At 45.4% G+C, this 14,797-nt stretch overlaps 1 protein-coding gene across 1 annotated transcript in view; it reads right to left on the bottom strand.

The window, feature by feature from the left end:
* The window catches only part of SHROOM4 (shroom family member 4), a 173,238-nt gene that overhangs the window by 87,035 nt on the left and 71,406 nt on the right, over positions 1 to 14,797 (bottom strand). The window lies entirely within an intron of this gene.

Genomic DNA, 14,797 nt, shown 5'->3' with positions numbered 1-14,797 from the left:
GGTGTGTAGGACAGAGGAGACCCGTACCAGTGGGCGAATATCAACTGATGCGGGGAGCCACAGACAGTCCGTTAATGGGAGAGGAGACACTAAATTACGTTCCAGGGTTACCCATATTTTAGGGTCGTCTGTCTCAAACCACGCTCCAATCTGAGAGAGAAGACTCGCAATTTGGTAATTGTGTAAGTCTGGGTATGCTACTCCCCCCTCCCGTTTTTGATAGTGATAGAGTCTTCCGGGCCAGTCTGGGTTTAGCCCCTTTCCATACATATTTACTAATTGCTGAATGGAATTTATTTAATAAGGGGGTGGGGATTAGAATGGGGATGGTTCTAAATAGATATAGTATCTTAGGTAATATCATCATCTTCAGAGCCGCAATTCTGCCGAGCCATGAGATGTGTAGCATCATCCAGTCAGTGGTCATCAACGAGATCTTGTGAAGGAGTGGGACATAATTAGCTTGAATTAATTGCTCAATTGTGGGGGTAATGTGGATTCCCAAATATTTAAGGCTACTAGTTTGCCAGGAATATTGAAATTTAGTTTGTAATGATTTAAGAAGGTTAGGGTGGAAGTTAATGGGGAGCGCTTCTGTTTTGGACCCATTTAATTTATAATATGATATGGCAGAGTAGTCATCTAAAATCCTGTGTAAATTTAGTAGGGAATACTCTGGATCTGTGAGGGAGAGCAAAACATCATCCGCAAATAAACATATTTTATATGTCACACCCGACAACATCGGGCCTAAGATGGCATCCGATGATCTTATAGTCTCAGCCAACGGTTCAATAGCCATTGCAAAAACCAAGGGGGACAAAGGGCAGCCCTGACGAGTTCCATTAGAGATTGTAAAGGAGGCAGAAAGCAGACCACTCACAAATACTCTGGCCGATGGAGATGAATATAAGGCAGATATGGATGTCAGAGCACGGCCCGTTATCCCAAACTTACGAAGAACTGCGTATAAATAGCCCCAGTGGAGTCAATCAAAGGCCTTCTCTGCATCCAAGGACAAAAGCAGTAACGGCTCTCCGGACCCAGAGAAGGCCTCGACTAGGTCAATTATTCTCCTAGTATTGTCAGGCGACTGTCTGCCCTGTACAAAACCCACTTGGTCTTGATTAATAAGGGTGGGCAGCAGGGGATTGAGTCTGTTAGCTATCAGTTTGGCGAATATTTTAACGTCCGAATTAAGTAATGCTATGGTGCGATAGTTAGTTATAATAGCGGGTTTTTTTTCCTGGTTTAGGGAAAGCAACTATCCTAGCTTCTAGCATTTCTTTTGGGAAACTACCTAAAGTAGATGCTTCATTGATTATCTGAGCTAAAATAGGGGAAAGGACATCTTTAAAACATGAATAGAACTTATTAGTATAGCCATCTGGTCCGGGGGCTTTGTCGGCTGGGAGAGAATCTATAACCGAGGTAATCTCTTCCAAAGACCAGGGCTGTGCCAGCCCGTGGAGAGCATCCTCACTGAGAGATGGCAGAGTAATTCCGGCCAGGAATCGGTCTATGGCATAATCTGAGGGCTGGGTGGTTGCTGGGTCTGTCGCTAGATTGTAAAGGCTAGAATAATATGCGGCGAAGGCGTTAGCTATGTCTGATGGGTTAGTGACCTTAATTCCGCGATTGTCCGCAATTGATCGTATACGATCCTTTGCGGTTTTTCCCCTCAGCTTTCTGGCAAGGAGCCTGCCCGCCCTATCGCCTTGTACGTAGTATTTGTGCTTAAGCTTAGATAGAGATCTATGTACATCCTGTAAGGCTAGGACATTCCATTCCTCCCGGACCCGAAGAAGGTCTTGATAAATCTTACTGTCCGAAGGGTACTGTTTATGTCTAGCTTCTAAGTCTATCATGCGGGTTTCGACATCCGCCTGATGGGCAACTGCTTTTTTGCGTATGCGGGCAGCCGCTTGAATCGCAGAGCCCCGGGTGACTGCTTTTAGTGCACACCAAAAGGTAAATGGTGATATATCCTCTGGCGAGTTAGTTTCTAGGAAACAGTTTCAGAGATAGTCTGCCGTGCCTCCAAGTCTAATAAGAGGTATTCGCCAAGGCGCCAGGGGCTGGGGGGGGATCTGGGCGGAAGATAAATTCCAATGTATACAGACCAAGTGACTGGCAAGATGGAGGCCTTGGTGATTTGTTGCAAGGTCCACTTGTCGGAAAGGGCTAAATCAATGCGGGAGTAAGTACCATGGACTGGGGGATAACGTATAATCTCTTACATTCGGATTTTTAGCCCTCCAGACATCATACAGATCGTATTCATGTATAATCTTACGGAACGCGGAGGATTGGGTAGGTGCAAAGCTATTACTACGTCTATTGAGTTTCACCGATTTATCTAAGGAAGGGTCCAGAACCAAATTAAAGTCTCCCAGAACCATAACTAATCCCTTCCGGCATGCATTGAGTGTGCTACAGAATTTCCTTATAAATGGGACCTGCTTAGAGTTAGGGGCATATAAAACTGCCAGCGTTACTAGTTTACCATTTAGTTTCCCAGTTAGGATTAGGTACCTGCCCTCCCGGTCGGAGATCTGTTGTTCTAGGACAAAGTCGCAGGTCTTGGAAAATAGCAGGGCTACACCCGCCTTCTTGCTGGGGCCATTGGATTGAAAGCAATGGGGGTAAGAGGGGTTAAAAAATTGGGGGGGGGGGGGGGGGGGGGAGGACTGCAGGAAGTGGGTCTCCTGTAGAGCGACTACATGGGCTTTCAGTTTACTGAAGTATCTCAGTGCTAAGCATCTCTTGTTAGGTGAGTTGAGGCCTTTGACATTCAATGATAATACTTTAACCATTTAAGCGGTTAGGTAGGTATGGTCTTTCATCACTAGTTCTTATCGGATAAAATAAGTCAAATGTGTGCATTCCAGAAACAGATAAGGTAAAACTAGGGGGTAGTAAAACAAACAGGGAAGTAAAACAAAAAATAGAGGGGAACCTAAGGGACTGAAAAAAACAAAATAGCTCCATAAAGGGGCTACTGAGGGTCACCGACATAGGCGACACAGTGGGGGTGTGAGGGGATAACTGACACCATCATCACTCCTATAAGAACTGAGAGGAAAAGAACGAAAACATGCAGAAGAAATAAACCTGTATTACAATCATCTCTGTCCCTATAAATTAAGGGAAATACAACTATTAGCTGAGAAAAGGGCACCCATATTCAGAATCTATTATGAAGGCAACCTGCGCTACATTAAGCAAGAATCCAAACTTAATATATGGAAAATGAAAAATTACTGTAGGGCATTCCTGAGCAAGACAGTAGCATATTTGTCAAGTAGGTTGACCCAGTACTAGTTTGTATTGCTATATCATTATGGCCTGAATCAAGGTGAGGAATGACATGAAGAGCGATACAAAAAAACAGGCATCGGACGGCATGTATAGGTAAAACCTGACAAAGTCCAATGTAGAAGTTGCGGAACTCCATCCGGAGCCCAGAGAGGGGCTCAGCTTCAGGTGGGCTTGCTTGTCACCGACCAGTCCCGGGTGAGACGCAAGTCATCCGGGCTTTTCAGTGGAGTCTCATCCATCTTCCAGGAGGCCAGGAAGCGCGAGCCCTCAGATGGTGTAGAAGCCACAAATGTAGAGCCATCTTTTCGGATAAGTAGTTTTGTAGGAAAGCCCCATCTGTAGGGTATATCTGCTTCTCGGATGGCCTTTGTGACTGGATAGAATGAACTGCGGAGAGTAAGGGTAGCTGCAGATAGATCGCCAAAGATCTGGAGGTCTCCCAGGATAGAGGCAGAGTGGCTGGATGGTCTAGCGGCCCTGAGTATTGAGTCTTTGATGTGATAGTAATGGAGTCGCATCAATGTGTCCCGAGGAGCATCTTGAGGAGCATTTCGGGCTTTTGGTAATCGGTGGATGCGATCTAGAAGGAAGTCAGTGATCTGGGTAGTCGGCATCAGTTTCGTAAAAACATCAGTCACGAATTCCGTTAGGGCCGAGTTAGCGACAGTTTCCGGGATACCTCTTATTTTAATGTTATTTCGTCTCGATCTGTCCTCCAAATCGCATATCTTTGCTTGCAGAGCCTTTACCTCATTCTGAACTCCCTCGTGTTGAACAAGAAGTTCATTGTGTGATTTGACCACTTCGTCCATCTTGTTTTCAAGGTGGTCAGTGCGGTGTCCGATAGCCTCTATATCCTGTTGGCAAGAGTGGAGTGCGGATTTGAATTCTGCTGACATGTCCACTTTAAAGGAGGCTAATAGTTGTTTCATCAACCCCAATGTAAGTGGGGCATCATCTCCTGTCAGGGGTTGCAGGCTATTGCCCGCCATGGAGGGGTCAAATGATGCGCTGAGAGCCGATAAAGTGGGCGTACCAGTGTCTCTTTTTGAAGCAGTTTTTGTATTAGGGGACTGGGATGAGGCTTTAAAAAAGCTGACTGGGGGAACTCCTGTGGGTTCCTTGGCTTTTTTAGGAGACATGTCTATTACAGAAAGGATAGCGGTTGGAGGGATTCACAAAATGATGCGAGGGTCAGGCAGGCTGAGGCTGGGTCATTAACGTATAGTCATTTTAGTATGTAGTTTCAAATCATGTCGGAGTGAAAAGGTGTGCCAGCGTCCCCTAAGGCATTAAGGATGACATGTTCAAGGGCAGCCGGACATTGGAATCTCTGCAATTGGAGTATCAGCTATGCAGCTTGGGTCACAGTTAGCACTGGCCCTTTAAAACAATAAAATAAAAAGGGGGGTACTGCAACTCCAGGGGTGAGGTAGGATGAGGAAGTCTTTTTATATTAAGCTGTTTGGGGGCTTGCAGGTGAAGGCAGTCCCAGGTGGCAGAAGTGAAGGGCACTGTGTGCAGCAGGTCTCCCCTGTTATAGCAGTAGTCAGGGCAGGTTCCAGGAACCAAGATGGCCGCCGCGGGTAGTGGGGAGAGGGGTTGCTGGGCTTCACCTGCTCCTGGAGGCTCCAGGGCAGGTGTAGGAGGCAGGCAGAGGGCTGCAGTGGATGCGGGGGAGGTCTGCTTACCTATGGGACCCCCAGCTCAGTTTCCAGCAGCTCCGGCGCTCCGACGCTGCCGCGATCCGGTCCCGGAGCTCGGCCGCCGGGTACCTTCACAAATCGAGGCCGCGGCTTCTGGCAAAAGGTAGGCCCCGACCTGCTGGGAGGAGATCCACTGTCCCCCGGCCGCGCAGTGACTATGCAGCGGGTGCGGAGGGTCCCCTGTGGTGGGGAGGGCTGAGTATGCGGGTACTGGTGGCTGTGGGGGCAGCCCATGGTAGGTTTTGTGGGGCACGCTGCAGGAGCTGCACAGAGAAGCGTCCTGCTTCTTTCTCGGTCACACCACGCCCCCGATACATTAAAATTTGATGTGGACACTATTTGGGTTCATAAATACACTTATGGTTACGTAGTTAATCAGCACCAAATACTCCAACCCTTTTATCTTATAAGTCAATTGTGATAGCTTTATTATTACATCTTAGCTTTATTATTACATCTTATCAATATAGTAATAAGGTAAATACAGCTATAGATCTTGCTAATGGCTGCGTTGAATGAGTCAATGTTGTATGCTCTATTAGAAAGGAGTCAATGTTGTATGCTCTATTAGAAAGGATTCAATGTTGTATGCTCTATTACAGTGGTTCTCAAACGCTGTCCTCAGGACTCCACATAGTTCACATTTTCCTGGTCACCCGACAGGTGCACTCAGTATTGAATTACACATTTTAAAAGATCCACAGGTGGAGCTAATTATTTTACTTGACTCTGTGAGGAGACCTGCAAAACATGCACTGCGAGGGGTCCCGAGGACCGATTTTGAGCACCTGTGCTCTATTAGAATGTAGATAATAATGGAAAAAGGCAGAAAGCAGCATCTGCGCATGTCCTATCAGACATGTAATATGAGCTAGTATTGGAAGGCTGTATGTGAGAAAGTAACCTAACATGACACATTCCTTTTACAGCTGTAGTCTATGGCACAATTTCCAAATTCTAGCTTTTGCCACACGATGGTGCTAAACATATAAAAGTTAGTTTGTTGTAATACAGGTCGAGTATCCCGTATCCGAGTATCCGTTATCCGAATTATTCCGAAATACGGACATTCCAGAAAGTGAAAAAAAAATTTTTTTTTGCTAAAAACTCACTGGGGACATTTGTAACAGCATCACTGGGGACATGATATGTAACTGGCACTATATATGTGCAAGACAATGATTGCTTGGCATTCAAATTCAGTGCTGAGATAGTACACACATTTTGTTTCACGTTTTGAAACCTTGTTTTTTGAACAATTAAAATATATTTGTGTGTATTTTATGTGGTAATAAAATATATTTGTGTGTATATTATGTGTTTATACAGCATACATGCAAGATACTTCAAAATACATCATTGAAATATTAAAATATTCCGAAATACGGAATAATCCGTTATCCAAAATTCTCCTGGTCCCGAGCATTTTGGATACGGGATACTCAACCTGTAGTAATGCTGACATTGTCAGTGCAGGAGATCTGCAATCAAGTTTTGTAACCTATGTTACAGGCAAAGACAACTGGTACACTTAAACCTTTTTTATCATAAAAAGTAAGGCAAAGAGGATTGAACAAATACCACGCACATGTAAGTATAGATTTATCATAATAATGAATCCTTGGTTTTTGGGATTCTTTACAGTTTATAGACCAGATGTACTAAGCACTGAAAAGAGATAAAGTGGACAGTAATAACATAAATTTTTTTCAAACGCAGCCAATAACATGAAAGGAGCTTATTGGCTGGTATTTATCACTCTCCACTTATCACTTCTTTTTTTATATATATATATTTTTATTGAGAGATTTGGAAAAGAACGGCACATGATACATTAAATACAACACCAAATAGCATAGTACAAGAGGAAGACCTAGAACGGCACATCACAGTATCTTGACAATGGAGACAGTTGTATCTATACTCTGAATATAAACACAGCAAATAACATTGTTTCAGGAGGGGTGGGTATAGGAGGGGCTGAGACGGGCAATGTATTAAAAGAGGGGGATGTCCCCTCTCCAGAGTGGCCAAATTACACTATGTTGTAAGCGAAACCGCTTGCCTAATGCGGTCTTTTTCCTGAGTTGTTAGAGTGAGTACATATAGCAGCCAAGTGTCAAAGAACTTTGATGCCTTGGTCTCCGCATCCAACAGACACTCAATCCAATCCATTTGAAAAAGATATTTTAATCTCGGGAGCATAAATTGTAAAGAAATGGGATTGGAGTGTATCCACTGGGAGAGAATAGTTTTTTTGGTGGCCGCTGCAATTTTAGCCAGGAGGCCCTTGACGCCTCGTGTGAGGGGCGTGTGTGCGTCTAATGCATGAATATTCCACAGTGCCCATGAGGGAGTTATGGTAAAAGTTATCTTCAGGGTACGATTAATGTATTGTTGAACATCTAGCCAAAGGGCCTGCACTAAATCACATGACCATAAACAGTGGAAAATGTCCGCTTCTGGGGACAAGCATTTGAAACAGTTGGAGTCGTCAGATATACCCATTAGGAAACGGTGTTTGGGTGTGTAGTATGCCCTATGTAAAATTTTGAATTGCATCTCAGCATAAGATGATGAGACAAGCAGTTTATTTAATGATATTGTGGCTTTTATGATAGATGTGATCAGGATATCTGGGAAAGCCGAGTTCCAATGGGTCAATCCCTTTTTTACCTTTGAGAGATCCCAGGTAGTGCGGATATGACTATATAACAGAGAGGTGGCCATGTGTCCACCTTTACTATATATAATCATAAGGTCAAAAGCCCTATCAGATCCCTCTTTGTATAGTTTGGGTAAAGTTTTCGTCAAGTAACTCCTGACCTGAAAATAAGCGAATAAGGGGAACTGGAGTTGGGGAAAACGTTCTTTTAATTCTGAAAGAGTAAGAGGTTTGGAATAATCCTCATCTAAAAATTGGAATATTGATCTAAGACCCTGGAGATGCCAAGTAGAGAATATGGGGTCTGGGTTACCTCCCTGGAAATCAGGGTTGTGGATTAGTGGTGTGTGTAGTGAAACATTAGTTGGCAGACAGAGTCATTTGCACACAGTGCGCCAAGCACTATAGGGCGAATAGAGTAACAGATTTTTTTTGATGTGCACCGAGATAGATGTGGGTGATACATAAAGTAGTGCATCTAGTGTATAATCGGAAAGAAAAGATTGGTCTAGTGATCTGTATGTGTAGTTATTTGCACCTCCCACCCAGTCCAGCGCATAACCGTAAATTTGCCGCTAAGGCATAACCTTGGATACATGGTAGGTTGATGCCACCATTAAGTGGAGTTTGTTGTAGTTTTATTTGGGAGATTCTAGGTCGTTTGCCAGCCCACAAGAACTTCATGAGAGCTCTATTGATATTAGAGATATCCCGATCTTTCAATACAAAGGGGAGCATCTGGACTGGGTATAGGAGCCTGGGGAAGGAGACCATCTTGAACAAACTACAGCGACCCATATAAGACAGTGGGAGGTGCCTCCATCTCTGGAAGTCTGCTAACATTTGGGAAACAAAATGGGAGTAGTTTAAATCATATAAATCCGCAATATTGTTTGAGAAGCGCAGACCAAGATAGGGTAAGAATTCGCTGGTCCATCGGAAAGGGAACGTAGCTCCCCATCCAGACTGGGCTTCGGGGCTGACGGCCATGGCCTCAGTTTTTTGGTAGTTAACTAAGAAGCCAGAAATGTCACGAAAAGTGTCCAGTGTCGTCAGCACTCCAGGAAGAGCACGTTTAGGGTTGCTGATGTAAAGTAGAAGGTCATCGGCGAAGGCAGATACCTTCACCTCTGTCCCGCCAATAGGTAGTCCCTGCCACAAAGTATCCTGACAGAAGGTGCGTATCAGGGGGTCAAGTTAAACAACAGCGGTGATAATGGGCAGCCCTGTCGCGTACCCCTGGCCAATCGAAATGATGGCGAGTTCACTCCATTAATGGTTATACATGCTTTCGGGGATGAATAGAGTAAATTAAAAATATTTATGAAATCTGCACCAAAGTTTTGTATCTGGAAGACCCTTAAAAGATGTTGCCAGTTGCCAATAATCGCCTCTTTGTTTTGCAAAGAGCCGTAGCGTATGATTGCCGCTGTTAGAGTACGGACATTATGCACTGAGGTACGGCCTCTCACAAAACCGTTCTGGGCCGGATGTAAGATCCTATGTAAAATTGGTTGGAGTCTCCCGGCCAACAATGTGGTAAAGATTTTTAAGTCCTGATTCAGGAGAGATATGGGGCGATAAGACTGGACTAGTTTAGGATCTTTTCCCTGCTTTGGAAACACTACTATGCGGGCAGCTGTAAAGTCCGATGGGGGTGAATTTCCCTGTGTTATTGAATTGTATAGAGGAAGGAGGTGTGGGGTTAGGGTCGTAATCAGCGCTAAAACCGTCAGGGCCAGGGGATTTGCCTTTTTTTAAGGTTTTAATAACCGCTTGCAGTTCAAGTTCCGTGATGGGGGTGATAAGGGAGTCTTTCTCTTCTGCAGTTAAGGTGGGTAAATGGGCCTGTTGTAAGAATTGTAGACCCTCTATGGGTCTATCGATGGGCGCTTCATATAATTGTTTATAATAATCTTGAAATGATGCCGAGATTTCATGTGAATTTGAGGTTAGTGTCCCATGTTGAGTGCAAATCTGTAAAATATGTAGGGGGGCAGATTGTGAACGAACTAGATTGGCCAGGAGCCTCCCAGTTTTGTTGGAGCTACGAAAAAATTTATTGCATGAGATGTCATAAGAGAACTGGGCCTTCTCCGTGCACAATGTGTCATACGCCCGCTTGGCATCCACATATACTGTCCTAGATGATTCAGAGTTAGTAAGAAGCAGATCACTATATGCCACCGATAGGCGCCTACTGTGATCAGCAATGGCCAGGGTTAGTTTTTTACGTCTTCTGGCAACATATTCCATCACCTGTCCCCTGACAACCGGTTTGGATGCCACCCAAAATAGGTGGACATCCTCCACATGCTGTGCGTTGTCTGATGCGTATGTTGAAAAGGCATGTTTTAGATGAAGTGTAAAGTCAGTGGAGTAGGCCAAATAAGAGGGGAACCTCCAGTTATATGTTGTGGTAAGGGGACTCTTTAAGGTGAATGTGAACCGGACCTATTCCTGATTCAACTACATGTTGGTATAGGGAGTTGGAAACCAGCCAAAAATCAATTCGAGATGAAGTAACGTGGGGATGTGAATAAAAGGTGTATTCCCGGGAGGTAGGGTGTTGGCATCTCCAGGGGTCACACAAACCTAATGAGTCAAGTAGTAGGGAGACAGGGGAAGAATGGGCAGCGATGTGCGTCCTAGCCCTTTGTCCCGATCTGTCAAGCCCCTCTGACAACACGTTATTGAAATCTCCACCAATGATCAATTCCTCCTCCTTCCAAGATAATAGTTTGGTATATAGAGATGTGTAGAAGGGGGCATTAGGGTCTAGCGGGGCATATATTGCCGCTAGTGTGTACACAGATCCGCACAATTCACGTTTTATAAATAAGAAATGGCCCTCTGGGTCCAACCAAGTATCCAGGATGGTATAGGGTAAGTGCTTTCTAAATAGTATCAGCACGACTCTACGTTTAGCCATGATGGAGGCCGCTCGAAACTCACCAATCCAAGAATCTCGCAACACATTGGGATCTTGTATTAATTTCAGATGGTTTACTACAGATGATTGGTGAGTTGAGGCCCTCCACATTCCAAGACACAAATTTTAACGTAGTCTGTGTCCGAGTCAATCTATTAGTCTGGGTAGACATTATTAACCAATTCCCACTCGGGGTCTATATATTACGGTGAGAAAATTTAGAAGAATCCCCCAGACCATCCCAGTGAGCAGACTGTGAGGGGGTGATGAAGACCCAGAGTGCCATTCCAAGTCACATATCATAAATTGTGTACCATATATCATAAACAAGAAACATCTAACAATTATAATTTTTCGAACATTTCCATGAACCAAAGTATGCGGTCGTTTCGACCAATAATAAAGGTCGTTAACAATTAGGTAGCCAAGGGGGAAGGGGGTAGCGGTATATAACTGAGTAAGGTACCTGTGGTTACCGTGGATCCTGACGTCATGGTGAAGGCAAGCCCCCACATCCACACCCACCAGGACCCCGTCATCATAAACATTTCCCTTAAACTTGTAACGGGCCTGATAGCACAGATCATAGATCGACCCAAACCACCCAGCATAGTCAGTATAAGCAACAAAGTAGAGCAAACCAGCAAAAAGGATGAAATAACGGTTATAATTTACCGATCTGTTAAACTGGAACATATAGGTGGAAAAGGATGTTGCAACGGCAGACAGTCGTGAATTTAATCCGCATCATCCATGTTTGAGGATAGTTGCTGAGGCAAGGAGTCCAGAAAGTTCTTTGCTGATTGTGGAGACTCCAAGTAGTAAGGTTTACTGTCATACATTACTCGTAACTTGGCTGGGTATAGTAGCGCAAAGCGGTGGCCCAGCTCGAACAAACTTTTCAAATCGGTACGAACTCTCTCAGTTTCATGGCAACCAAGTACGAGAAATCCTGGAAAAGAAGTAGCCTGGCTCCCTCATAGCGTAAGTCAGAGTATTTTCTGTAGGCATCCATCACGCTAACCTTGTCGGCATAATTCAGAATGCGCAAAATAACAGGCCTAGGCCTATCTCTGCCCTGCTGACGGTCTGGGCCCACCCGATGCACCCTCTCCACCAGGAACGAACCAGTCGGGGCAACACAGCCCAACGTGCGTGGGAGCCATTCAGAGACGAGGGGCATAAGGGCTGCTGGTTTAACACTTTCCGGAATGCCAATTATCCGCACATTGTTCCTCCTGTTTCGATTTTCCAAGTCTTCCAGTTTGTCATGGATGAAGGAGAGTAGTTTTTCCTGTGAAGAGGCAGTAGCCTTGGTGGTGGCCAACTCATCTTCTAAGTCTGAAATTCTCTGTTCCGCTTCGGACAGGCGCTGATCATGCTGTAGGATTTGGGCCATAGCAGAGTCAATGGACTCTTTTAGCGGAGTCAGTTTTTGGTCAAGTAATGAGGCCAGTATGAACGTGATCTCGTTAGTGGAGACAAGTTCCCTGGAGGATGAAGTCTGGCGAGTCCGTGACCAGCAGCGGACCCCGACAACAGGGGTAGGGCCACCAAATTTGTCAGGCAGCGAACACTAGCGTCAGGCTAAATTGTGAGAAGTGGGTTTGATGGTGGGTGGTATCTGTTGAAGATGGGCAATGCAGTCCCGGGTCCGGCGAGGGGGAGTTGGGTCTGTGGTGAAGCAGGCAAAGACACTACTGGGCTAATGGCATGGGCATGGGAAATGAAGAGTTCCAGTTGGTGGGCAAGTGTTGAGAAAGCAGGTTCAAGGCACTGTGGTAGGTAGCAGGTAAGATGGCCTTCCTAGACTGCTGGATCCCAGCAACATATATATAGCAGTGTGCCCACCTGCACACACTGGGGATGCAGGCTTCAAGCAGTGGGGCCCCGTGAGTGACACAATCTGCGGCGTGTACAGAGGCGTTGCAGGGTCAGTGCGGCCTCCCCAGCAGCAGCCTCCACCGCAGGCACAGGGAGTGAAGTGGATGTAGCAGTGTCCCCCCAGAGGTACCTGATTAGTGAGGCAGCGGGTCCTGAGATGATGGAGGCCGCAGGCTCCCGGTGCCTGTATCCACAGGCAGTGACCGCCGGGATCCGTCCAGCGCTGGAGCAGGTGCTAATGACAAGCGACAGAGATCCCCGCCACCCGGACCGTGTCCCGCGCAGCTGTGCGGCGCCCCAGAAGACCAGATACAGAAGCCGCGGCTCCGGAGTTTGCGTAGGCCGCGGGTCCCCGGCGCCCGCAGGTGAGGAGAGCCAGGAGGCAGTGGGTGCCGAAGCGGGAGCTGGGTGGGAGAGGGTCGCCACTCACCCCTGGAGCCCGGAGTAGTCAGGCGCCTGTGGAGCTCAGCCGGAAATCGAGGAAATCGAATTGATCAAGTGGAGAGAGATAAGCAATCAGTTCCTTACTGTCATGTTATAGGCTGGGTTTGAAAAATGACAGGAGCTGATTGGCTGGTTGTCTATCACTCTCCACATTGTAATATAGTGGAATCCTTTGTATTAAAAAAAAAAACTGCATCATTTTACATTATTACGATTAATGTATTTGAAAAATTCTATAACAATGTATAAGCTTAATATAAATTGGTGCAATTAGTGTGACAGCAAAACTAGGACCAGCTTTCCTTTCCTTTCCTTTGTTTATATTCGGTCATTCTTTGAAGCATTTTAATGGGTCTTTCTTCAGAACAACGCAGGCACGTGGTGTCGCACACAGCCGCTGCATCCTATAACATGGCGGCCCGGTGACTAACTTTGCAGCTTGGCTGCGCAGCCAGGGGACTACCCTTAACATGCAATCCCTTAGCTATATAGTGCAGTTCTTGTCAAAACTACACAATTGCAGAGCAGTTCTGGACATGTAGGGTGGCCTTGCCCTGTGATGGGCGGCCATCCTCATGCTACATGGAGTAGGTTTAATTATAGTTTTGCGAATCTTAGCAAAACTACAACTGATGCTGAATTATTTATTTATTATTAATTAACAGTTTCTATATAGCGCATACATATTCCGCAGCGCTTTACAGAGGATATTTGAACATTCACATCAGTCCCTGCCCCAGTGGAGCTTACAATCTATATTCACATGTACATGCACACACAGACATTCTAGGTTAATTTGTTGGGAGCCAATTAGTCTACCAGTATATATTTTTGGATTGTGGGAGGAAACCGGAGTACCCGGAGGAAACCCATGCAAGTACAGGGAGAATATACAAAGGGCCCTATTCTAGTTCACTCTTTCTGACAAAATCCTTCTTAGATGGACAAAATCATGTGCACTGCAGGTGGGGCAGATGTTACTTGTGCAGAGAGAGTTAGATTTGGGTGGGGTTTTACTTCAAAGTGAGATCTATATTGCAGTGTAAAAATAAAGCAGCCATTATTTATACTGCACAGAAACAAAATAACTCACCCAAATCTAACTCTCTCTGCACATTTTACATCTGCCCCCCTGCAGTGCACATGGTTTTGTCCATCTAAGAAGGATTTTGTCAGAAAGAGTGAACTAGAATAAGGCCCAAACTCTGCGCAGTTAGAGCCATGGTGGGAATCGAACCCATGACCTCATTGCTGTGAGGCAGTAATGCTAACCATTACACCATCCATACTGCTCCACGAATTAGGCCCCATATGCGATCCTTAAACAATGCAAATGTAGGAGCAGGTCCATACCAACCCCTGCCTGCATTTGCATCAAACTGCAATGTAATTGCAGTTCATGAGAAACATCGAAACCATCAAACTAACCTTGCTCAGGCTCGGTCGCAGGCCAGCTTGCAAGGCCAAAGAGACTGTGCCTCGCAGCACATTCCTTGGCCCTGCCACTGCTGGAAAAAGGGGACGACATGCCCCCATTTCCAGAAATGCCGGTCACCTCCACAAATGCTTATGACGGTCAATCAGGCAAAGGTGTTCACTGTTCTGCGCTCTGATTGTAGTACATGGCCTGCGCACACACAGAATGTCACCATCTGGCATAATGCAGGTTGGATTGCTTATGGGATCCAATCTAAATTAGCCCCTGTATAGTCATTTTTACTCATTATTACTGCAGGTGCTTATTAGTATATACACCAAGTCAGGATTTAATAATGCAAGGGTTATAAAATAAAAGTTTAAACTGAATGCAGAAAACGACAAAATACCTTTTATGTCGCTCCCTTA

This window comes from Crinia signifera, chromosome 9, assembly GCF_055691185.1.
Source record: "Crinia signifera chromosome 9, ASM5569118v1, whole genome shotgun sequence".
NCBI lineage: Eukaryota > Metazoa > Chordata > Amphibia > Anura > Myobatrachidae > Crinia > Crinia signifera.
Note: the sequence above shows the minus strand (reverse complement) of the source record. Positions and strands in the feature narration are given on the sequence as shown.